Genomic DNA, 9,419 nt, shown 5'->3' on the forward strand with positions numbered 1-9,419 from the left:
AACAATCTGGGTTTCAGCATTTCTTTCCAATTTTTATCAATTTACATTTTTACAGTTGTGGGAAATTATGGGGGGATACGAAAATAGTGGGTCAGACCACAGTTATTTTACGGCAGTACACATTGAGATTCAAAATGTTAAAGCTTTATAACCATTAAAACACAGATGGCTAAGATCACCTCTCAAAATAGACAAAGTCTCTCTCCTTAAATCAAACTTGAATAAGTTTTAAAGCAGCCTTGTTCTTATTTGCATATCTGTAATTTTCACTTATCAGTTGAAATATTTTTTCATTGGTTTGTGTGTTCCCAGCTCCCTCAGTGGGGGATGAGCTAAAAAGATAAAGGAGAATGTTCATTTTTATATTTAGATCATTAGGCCCAGATCCTCCAAGGTCTGTAGGCTCCTAACTCCCATTGACAGCAGTCTACATCCTTTGAGGATCTGAGGCTTAGAATCTTACCTGAAGATACCAGGCCTGGAAACATAAACTGATCAATGGCCATGAAGTACTGACAGCACCAAGTGTTCAACATTCATGAGACTGGCGGAAGGAATCATGAGATCTTTTCTAAAACTTTTTTGTTTCTGAGTGACAAGGTTTCACTCTCATATTCTCAAGTTTTTCTACTCAACCAAGAGAAAGTAACTCTTCAAAGTGTAAAGCTTTTCTGGCAAGAAACTTATTTTTAAATGAGATTCTCATGTATTCATATGATTTCAAAAGCTAGGGCCAGGGGCACCATTTCAGATTTGGGGGATGCGGGGGTGGAAGGGGCAGCTTTAACCATAATTCCCAGGGCTATTTTTTACTGCATCAATAGTCCACAGTCACTTCAAACATAGCCCCAAAGTAGCCCAATCTATTTGTTTAAACTTTGTTTTTATTAACACTACAGTCTATATCTGTAAAAAGAATCATTATCTATCTAGAGTATAAATGATGGATGGTAGCAGCATATAGATTGATAACAAATTTTGGCAGCCAAATCATACAAATTTTCAGATTGGCTTAGGTTTATGTTCCCTGAAGGGTTTATACAAATAGTTCTAATGAATACAAAGTGTGATACAGCATGGCCAGAGGGCAGCAGGAGAGTGTTAGCAGGGAGCTTTATTCCCTGCAAGGGGAGGAAGGTTTGCTATAGATTAACTAGAGCACCTGAAGCCAATTAGAGTACCAGCAGTGAGTCACATGATATAAACCCCCTGCTTCAGGTCAGACAGTGTGGGTTGTTGGAGCAGGAAGGTTTGGTTGAAGCAGAGAAGTTTTGAAGAGAGACAAAAGGAAAGTTTGGAAGAGTGCTGCGGTGGGCTGAGAAGTCCAAAACCCCCTAGGTAAGGGGCACCTGGCTTGTGTAGAAGGAAGGCAAGAAGTCCCTCCACAAACTGAAGGGCAGGAGAGGGAAGTAACCCAGGGGAAGGAACAACCAGTACAAGTGGTTCACCACTAACCTCAGGGCCCCTGGGTTGGGACCTTGAGAAGAGGGTGGGCCCAGGTCCCTCCCTCTCCACTCCATTCCTCAAGGACACTAGTGGGGTAATTAAAAATACCAGTTCACTGGCAAGCAATGGTGCCCTGAACCTTCCCCAAAGAAGAGAAAGTGCGAGACCCAGCATAACAGTACTGGCAATTTGCCACAAAAGGATTAAGTTAGAAGGAGGTTTCTGGTGTGTTGCTGTAAGGATTTGAGAGAGTAAACATCACCTCCGTCAAATACACTGATTGCACTCAACTTTGTGAGCCTCTGCCACCCTCACAACTGTTAAACAGTGAGTGCAACAGGAGATATGAATATTTACCAGCTGGAAGAGATGATACAGCAGAAAGCTGCAAAATGGCTACGTGGGGGTAGTAGATCCCCAAAAGGTATCTGGGGGAAAAGGTCCTAGAATAGAAAAGTGCAGCCCCACTGTGGGGAGATTTGGTAACATCCAGACATTCCCAGGGGAATTGGTGTTTCTGTGTCACAGCTGATGGGCCTGACCCAAAGCCCATTGCTGGCAAAGGAAAGACTCCCACAGACAAGGGGGACTAAATGGTAGAATAATGGCAGTGCCCAGTGTGGCCATTTCACTACAGAATTAGAAAGTTGGAAAAAATTGGAAAGTTTTAGTGTAATTTAAGCAATATTTGTGGTGGTGGCAGCTCATGCTTGTTTCTTCCCAGCAGGGAACGATTCCAGGTTTTCTGTTCTGCAGCACAGCTCTTGCAGGCTGGCTGTGCTTTACTCTCTCCATTTATCTAAGTGTAGACACAGGAAAAAAAATCAGTTCTACAACTTTAATTCATTTCATTTTCAAAGTCCTGATGCTCCAATGTTTGGATTTCAAACGCTGCCCAGGACTCTTGGTCTAAGACCTATTTTCAGTCAGACACAGAGCCTGTAAAAGTAAGTTTTAAGTGCTGGAACGAGGGGTACTGGGGATGCAGCACCCCCTGGCTTGAAGTGGTTTTGTGGCTGCATGATCTGTAGATTATTCTTGGACATGATATGTGTGGAGATTTTTCTACTTCATCATGAAATTTTCATATTATGTATTGTAGCTTGATCTTTCACCCTGAACATAAAAGAGCTGATGCTGAGCTCCAGGGGTTAAGATGTTTCCCGGAATGAAATATTCTGTAATGTTTCCCTGCAGAAATGTAGAAACAGAAAATGTGGACGGACATTTTAGATTGAAATTTAAATGATTCAGCCGTTTGCAATTACACGTTGATTCTTCTGATCAGAATCTAGCGTACTGTCGTAAAAAGCAACATTTCTAGGGAAACCTTGGTTTTTCTGAAGCCACACTTTCAGGTGAGAGACATTTCTGCGTGAAAAATGTCAACACGCAGAGGAATTGAGATTTCTAATAGAGATTGTTCAAATTGTTCATGTTTTAAAGAAAACTATTTGGATTATTCACTAAGTAAATATAATTTCCTCCTTTTTCCTTTCGCCTGTTAGTTTCCATTAAGCCATTTCCATTAAGCCAGAACAGAAATTGCTTTGCACAGAGGCAACAATAAATAGCCTCTCACGGGGAAGCATGTTACTCGCTGTTACTCTCCTGTTATTCACAGAGATCTGAGCATTGATAACATCGCTGTGCAGATTTACTGGTGAGTAACAACGGTACCTACCAGCAGTTCCTGGGTTTTCCTTTTCCTCACTGTAGTTAAATGCCAATTTCTCATCTCCCTCTTTCCTCAAACTCCCCAAACAGCTCCAAATTTGATCCTAAGAAGAGAGAAATGGCTTCTGAATTTTCTGTATTTTGGGGCATTTACCTCACAAACAAAACTTATCAAGAGACATTGGGCACTAGCCAGTCACAGGAACAGCCCTGCAATCCACAAAGTTGAGTGAGGGGCCTGGACTACCTATACAACATCCCTCTGGTCGGCATCTCCCACTGACTGGTTTAGGCAGCTCCTGCCCAGCACGCTGGCTTCTGTGTAACCCATTCTAAGGCACTTACATCTCCCCATAACTCAGGCTTTGTGGCTCATGGTGTCGGTTCCAGTGACTTTCTAGGCAGCTGCAATTTAGACCCAGTGACATTCAGCTTTGTAACACCTGAGTCCCTTCATGGATCTCGTTCTTTGTCTCCAACTCAGAAGGAGAGAGCAAAGTCCCCCAGCATGCAGCAGGTTCATGAGGCTGGGGGCCCTGCCTGCTTTCCTAGGCAAAGATGGCCCCAGGACTCCCAAGGGAAGGGTGAGCTAGTGAGGGGCACTGCAGTTAGGTTGGTCATTTTGTGCTACATGATCTGAACTCTCTTGTACTTTATCTGGTTAAGTGAAAGAGCAATGGTGTGTTGGATGTGTGCAAAGAGTCTCTCCCTGTGTGTGAAATGCTTCACAACTACTGCGTGCCTCCAGAGAGAGTTCAGCTGAAACAGGAAGGCTCTCACCTTGGCGTGGAGTTCTGGGAGATGGTATGTTTAAGCATGTGGGAGTCTGGAGGGTCAGCTCTGCACCAGGGGGTTAGGCAGCGGGTTTCACACCTCAGATAGGGGAGAGTCCCCAAAGAATGTGCCTAGGGACTCCAAGATTGTTGCAGTGGATGGGCTCTGTTCTAGTGCCAGAGTCTTGACTACTCTGGGGATCCTGGGGCTCAGATACCTGGATTCCCCTGACAACAGTCCAGTGGCACCTAACCTGATCTGGGATATACACACACACACGTAAACAGAAACCTTCTCATGGCCCAGTATTGAAACACCCTTAACTCTGACCATGTGGGTTCTAGTGAATATTTCTAGAGGTCTGAAATATTAAATTTGGAGAAATGAATGGAGATGTCTCCCCTTTAGGCTGTCACATCCCTTTTCCTTAGACTGAAGAGAGCTCTTTCCTAAATGCGTCTCCTTGTTTCTGTATTTAGGAGAGGCTCTCCCTCTAGGGCTGCCCTTTGCCTGGGGGTGGGAAGGTTTCTATTAATGGTTCTTCCTTGGCTGGGGAGAGACTGCCTGCTGTTCCACAGCTTCCATCATTCTCTGTGGTCAGGATACGGCAGCTGGTGGCTTTAACCAGATGCCAGTGGCCAGCAGCTGCACAGGCTGGAAAGTGACACATCCCAGTAAACACCAAACTCTTCTCCTAGGGGCACAATACTCTCTATGGGTGTGTGGGTGGACAGATTTCCTGCTTCCATATTTATAATGCATCCCCACTCTGAACTGACCTAAGACACACAGAACCATTACACAACTGGACCAGAACCCCAGTAGACCCCACCCCCAGCTGGTGCACCCCAGTGCCCAAAGATTGACCAATAATTAGCACCGGACAGTAGATGCCACTCCCCTCCCCCCATCAGCCCAGTGGAGCCACCCCCACGTCCCAAGACCAACTGTGCCAACCCTTCCAACTCCCCCAAACCCTGCTGTAGCCTCCACCTGCCCCTCCCCCACACAGCATGTGTGTCCCCCCCCCCACAGGGAATGCAACTGCCAGGCGAGCCGGGCAGGGGCAGGTAAATCGATGTTGCCTCGCTGCAGCTACAGCTATTTGTCCCCCGCCAACCGCAACCCCCCGCAGGGAGCCAGGTGCAGCCACGTGGGGGTGTTGGGTGCAGGAGAGGGACGGGGGGCAGTTGATAGTTCCCCCCCACCCCAACCAGCAAGTCAAGGTCCCCGCACCCGAGCCAGGCGCCCACATCAGCCAGGAGAAACTGGGCCAGCAGCTGCTGGAGGACGGCGAAAGCAAAACCGAAACCGAAACCAAAAATTGCGCAGGTGCAATAACGAGCCTTTAGAGCTTTTTAAAGGCCGATTGGGTAACCGGGAGCCAATCACGCTCTCGGAGGGAAATTAAAAACCAACCAACAAAAGAGGCAGAAGCCCCGCCCCCAGGGGCAGCCCCAGAACAGGCAACATTCGCTGCACGAGAGAAGCCGCGCGAGGCCGGCCGGGCTCTGCCTTGGCAGCTCCTGCAGCAGCCGCCGGGTGTTTCCCTTCCTGGGACTGACTCGGCTGCTGCTGAGCGGGGAGGAGCCCCCGGGAACATTGCAGCCTGCAGGCGTTTGTGTGACATGTGCCCCAGGGCCAGGGCCGGCTCTAACATTTTTGCCACCCAAGCAAAAATAAAAAGAGCGCCGCCCCGCCCCCACGAGCGCTGCCCGACCCCTCCCAGAGCGTCACGTCGCACTGCCCAAGTCCCCGTCCCCCCAGCGCTGCGTCGCGTCCCCCAAGTCCCCGCCCACCCGAGTGTTGTGTGGGGCCGCCCAAGTCCCTGCCCCCCCAGCGCCGCATCGTTCCACCCAAGTCCCTGCCCCCCTGAGCGCCGTGCCGTACCACCCAAGTTCCCCAGCGCCCCCTCGAGCCGCCCAAGTCCCCGCCCCCAGCGCCGCATCGCGCCGCCCAAGTCCCCGCCCCCCCAGCGCCGCCAGGCCCAACCAAAAACAACAAAAACAAACCCCGATCGCTGCCCCCTCCCAAGGTGCCGCCCCAAGCACGTGCTTGGTAGGCTGGTGCCTGGAGCCGGCCCTGCCCAGGGCCTGTGGCTGGTGGGCATCAGCCTATGGTGGTGCCCCTGAAGGAGTAAAGTGTGTGTGTCTAAGGAAAAATAGTCAGGCTTGGCAGAATTCATTATATATATATAGACACACAGCTAGTACTGCAGCTAGTTTTAAGCATTTTTTCAATATTCAATGAGTTAAATTTTCACACTTGCACAAAACTCTGGGTTTAGCATTTCCTTCCAATTGTTCTCAATTTCAGTTTTCACAGTTGTGGGAAATTAGCGGGGGATACGTCAATAGCAAGTCAGACCCCAATGATTTAATGGCAGCAGACACTGAGATTCAAAAAGTTGAAGCTTTATAACCATGAAAACACAGATGGTCACCTCACCTGTCAAGAGATGCAGAGTCACTGCCCTTTAGTCAAACTCGAATAAGTTCTCAAGCAGCCTTGTCCTTACTTTGCATATCTGTAATTTTCATTTATTATCAATTGAAATATTTGCCATTGGTCTTTGTGTAGACAGCAAAAGCAACGTTTGCCAACATTTATGAATAAAAGCTCATTCTTCCCAGCCTGGTGGTGATAAACTCTCAGGCTAAAAACTTGGTTAAGCTGGAATCAGTGTTTTCAAGACCTGATTCTCGTTTACACTAACGCTGCTTGTTACAGTGGAAAGGGGCTGCAAGATCTCCAACTTTCATGATTTTATCATGAGTCTTGTGATATTTGGTGTGTTTGATGAAGCCCCAGCTCCTGGAAGCATGTGAGGAGATGAGACTCTCAGCTTTTGCTTTCTAAACAAAGGAAGTATCTAGTTCTCTTTGTTGTAGAGAAACACTTAAAAATTTCACTGCAGTGCAGTCTAAAGATCTGAGACACCAAAAGGCAAATAAAATAATATGAATACTTACTATATTGTTCTTATTAAACCTCATGATTGTGGGGGGCAGGCCTGCTTAAGATTTTTAAAGCACCGTGCCAGTGAGAATTCAGAGCATAAATCTCTGTTACCCAAGGGAAGCCCCCTAAATGAGTGTCATCGTTGATCTAAACCAGCACAGTGAACAGAAAGGGGAACGGACACAGAGGACAACCTATGGGAACGCGCAGAGCTGGGCTGTGGGCCCCAAGCAGGACATGAGCACAGTCCCCCCAGGCCCAACAACAGCAATTCCAGGCCCCAGGGCAGAACAGTCAATGGGCCCCCGCTGGTGCCCGCATGCACAAGCCACGCTCACGTGGACCCCTCCACCTGACATTTGAGCAGAGCCTGTGCTGGCTGGTGCCCAGCGAGCTGCCGGCTGTGCTGCTGGGCGCACTCTTCCGGCATGGCCAGGCCTTCCATATGCCCCCCGGCTGCCTTCGCCGCCACTGCTGATATCGCCCCACACGCCATAGGTGCTGAATTTTGGTTTTGCCAGTGATTGCCCCTTCTCGACTCTGCCTCCTTCCCAAAGGCCAAGCCCCCACTTTGCCACACACCACCTCTTCCTCCCCCGCTCTGCCCCCTAGATTCCTTCCTCTGAGCACCTCCTGCCAACTCCTTTCTGCCCCCTCCTGCTTTAAGGGTGAGGTGTGTGTGTTTGGCTCAATCTCCCCGTCCAAAATGGCAATTTCCAGCATATTTATACACACACTTCCTTCATATTCTAGTTATTGAATGTGTGTCTGTCACTGGTATCACAGCAATGTCATTATTAAAATAGTAATGAACTACAGCATTACATTACCATGAATTACAGTGTATTAAAATCATTACACTCAGCTACATGCTGCCTTCACTGACACCCCTGTGTAAAAACACTGTGTTCACTCTGTGCCTCACCCCGGCTTAGCACCTGCTTGGGAGCTGAGGGCCACTGTTGGCTGTGGGAAGAAGGAGGATGGGACTCACAAGCTGTGGTGAGTCTTTCCCTGCTCCCTTCCTCTTTTCTCTGCTCCCTGTCCCTTTCCCTCCCTCTTGTTTCTTTTCTAAGTCCTTGCTCCCCATCTTCCTGATGTTTCCCCTTCTTGCTTCCCACCCGTGTCCTTTTTCTCATCTCTCTCTGCTCCCCACCCCCTGGGAGCTCTGTCTAGTGCCCACAGAGGAGGTTCCCCCTCCTCGGGTAGGAAGAGTGACCTAGTGGTTCAAGCACAGGCCTGGGGCTCAGGTGTCCTGAGTTTGGTTCTCTGCTCTGCCACTGACTCCCTGCTTAGCCTTGGGAAAGTCACTTCACCTCCGTGTACCCTAGATCCCACCTGCCAAATGGGACTAATGCTGACCCTGCCTCCTAGGCTGAATCCCTTCATGGCTGTGTGGTGATGGGGGAAATGGAGATACCAAGGTGAGTAGTTTGGGCTCCACGCAGGGGGGACAGTAGGTGGAGGGGCTCCAGCTCCGTGGAGGTGGGGCGTCAGCCCATCCTCCGTCGGGGTCATGGGCTTCTTTTTCTCCCCCTCCACCCAGTGTGGCTGCTGCTGGGGTACAGGGCTTCTCCCATCCACCCTGCATGGCTTTTGTCGCAGTCCGGGACTTCCACTGCCCCTCCCAGGAGCAAGTGTCCTGGGCTGCTTCTCCCCACCCCTGCTCAGTGTGGCTCCTACCGGGGTCTAGGACTTTTCCTTCCCCTAATGTGTCACTGCACCCATCCAGCGCATGTGCCTAGGAGCCCTGCAGCCTGCTGGGGCGATTTCAAAGGGCCTGGGGCTCCCAGCCACCAGCATCACTACCAGGCCAGACGTCAGGTGGTGGGTTCCTGTTTGTGGGTTGCTAAGCAGAAACACACACCCCTCTGCAGCCCAGATTGAGGCACCTATCCGTGAGAGGGGTGTGACCTAGGACACGCCTTCCCCCCTTGTCGGCATCTCCCATTGGCTAGTTTACATGGCTCCCCGCCTACTGAGCTGCCTGTGTTACCCATAGATTGGCATTGTCTAGGGAGTTTAGACCCCTGACTCACCTCCGAGGGTCACAGTGCTGCTGTTCCTGTGATTTTCTTGCTGCCTAAAAGTTACTCACTGTGACACTCAGCATTGCAACACCAGAGTCCTTGCATGGATCGCCCCCTGTGCAACCAGTCACCTCTCCGCAGAGCACAGCTGAGCAATTCCTGATTGACATGGGTGTGCACAGGACAGACGCAAAGCACAGGCTGGTTAGTGACACATCACAGAGTAAAACCCAAACTCTCTTCCTAGAGGTGCAATAAATACCGGCTCCAGCTTTCTTGTCGCCCCAAGTTGGGAAGCAAATCCCATGATGCTGCCCCCAGCACCTGTAGCTGGGACAGTAAAGTGGAACAAACAAGAAGAATTGTTTGTAATGTTTTATTTACATAAGTAGCTGGAAAGTAGCAAAGTAAAAGGAGCTGAGAAGGAGCTTTAATAACCACAGCACAGCAAGGAGATCCCCAGCTACTGAGAACAGTTTTCTTTATGGCACTAAAATTGCACCAATGGCCAGGGATTACTATAGGGAATTA

At 49.3% G+C, this 9,419-nt stretch overlaps 1 protein-coding gene across 2 annotated transcripts in view; it reads left to right on the forward strand.

Annotated features, from left to right (window-relative positions):
- The window catches only part of LOC120383893 (zinc finger protein 84-like), a 162,974-nt gene that overhangs the window by 68,177 nt on the left and 85,378 nt on the right, over positions 1–9,419 (forward strand). The gene's annotated exons all lie outside the window — the stretch shown is intronic.

This window comes from Mauremys reevesii, linkage group 15, assembly GCF_016161935.1.
Source record: "Mauremys reevesii isolate NIE-2019 linkage group 15, ASM1616193v1, whole genome shotgun sequence".
Taxonomy (NCBI): domain Eukaryota; kingdom Metazoa; phylum Chordata; order Testudines; family Geoemydidae; genus Mauremys; species Mauremys reevesii.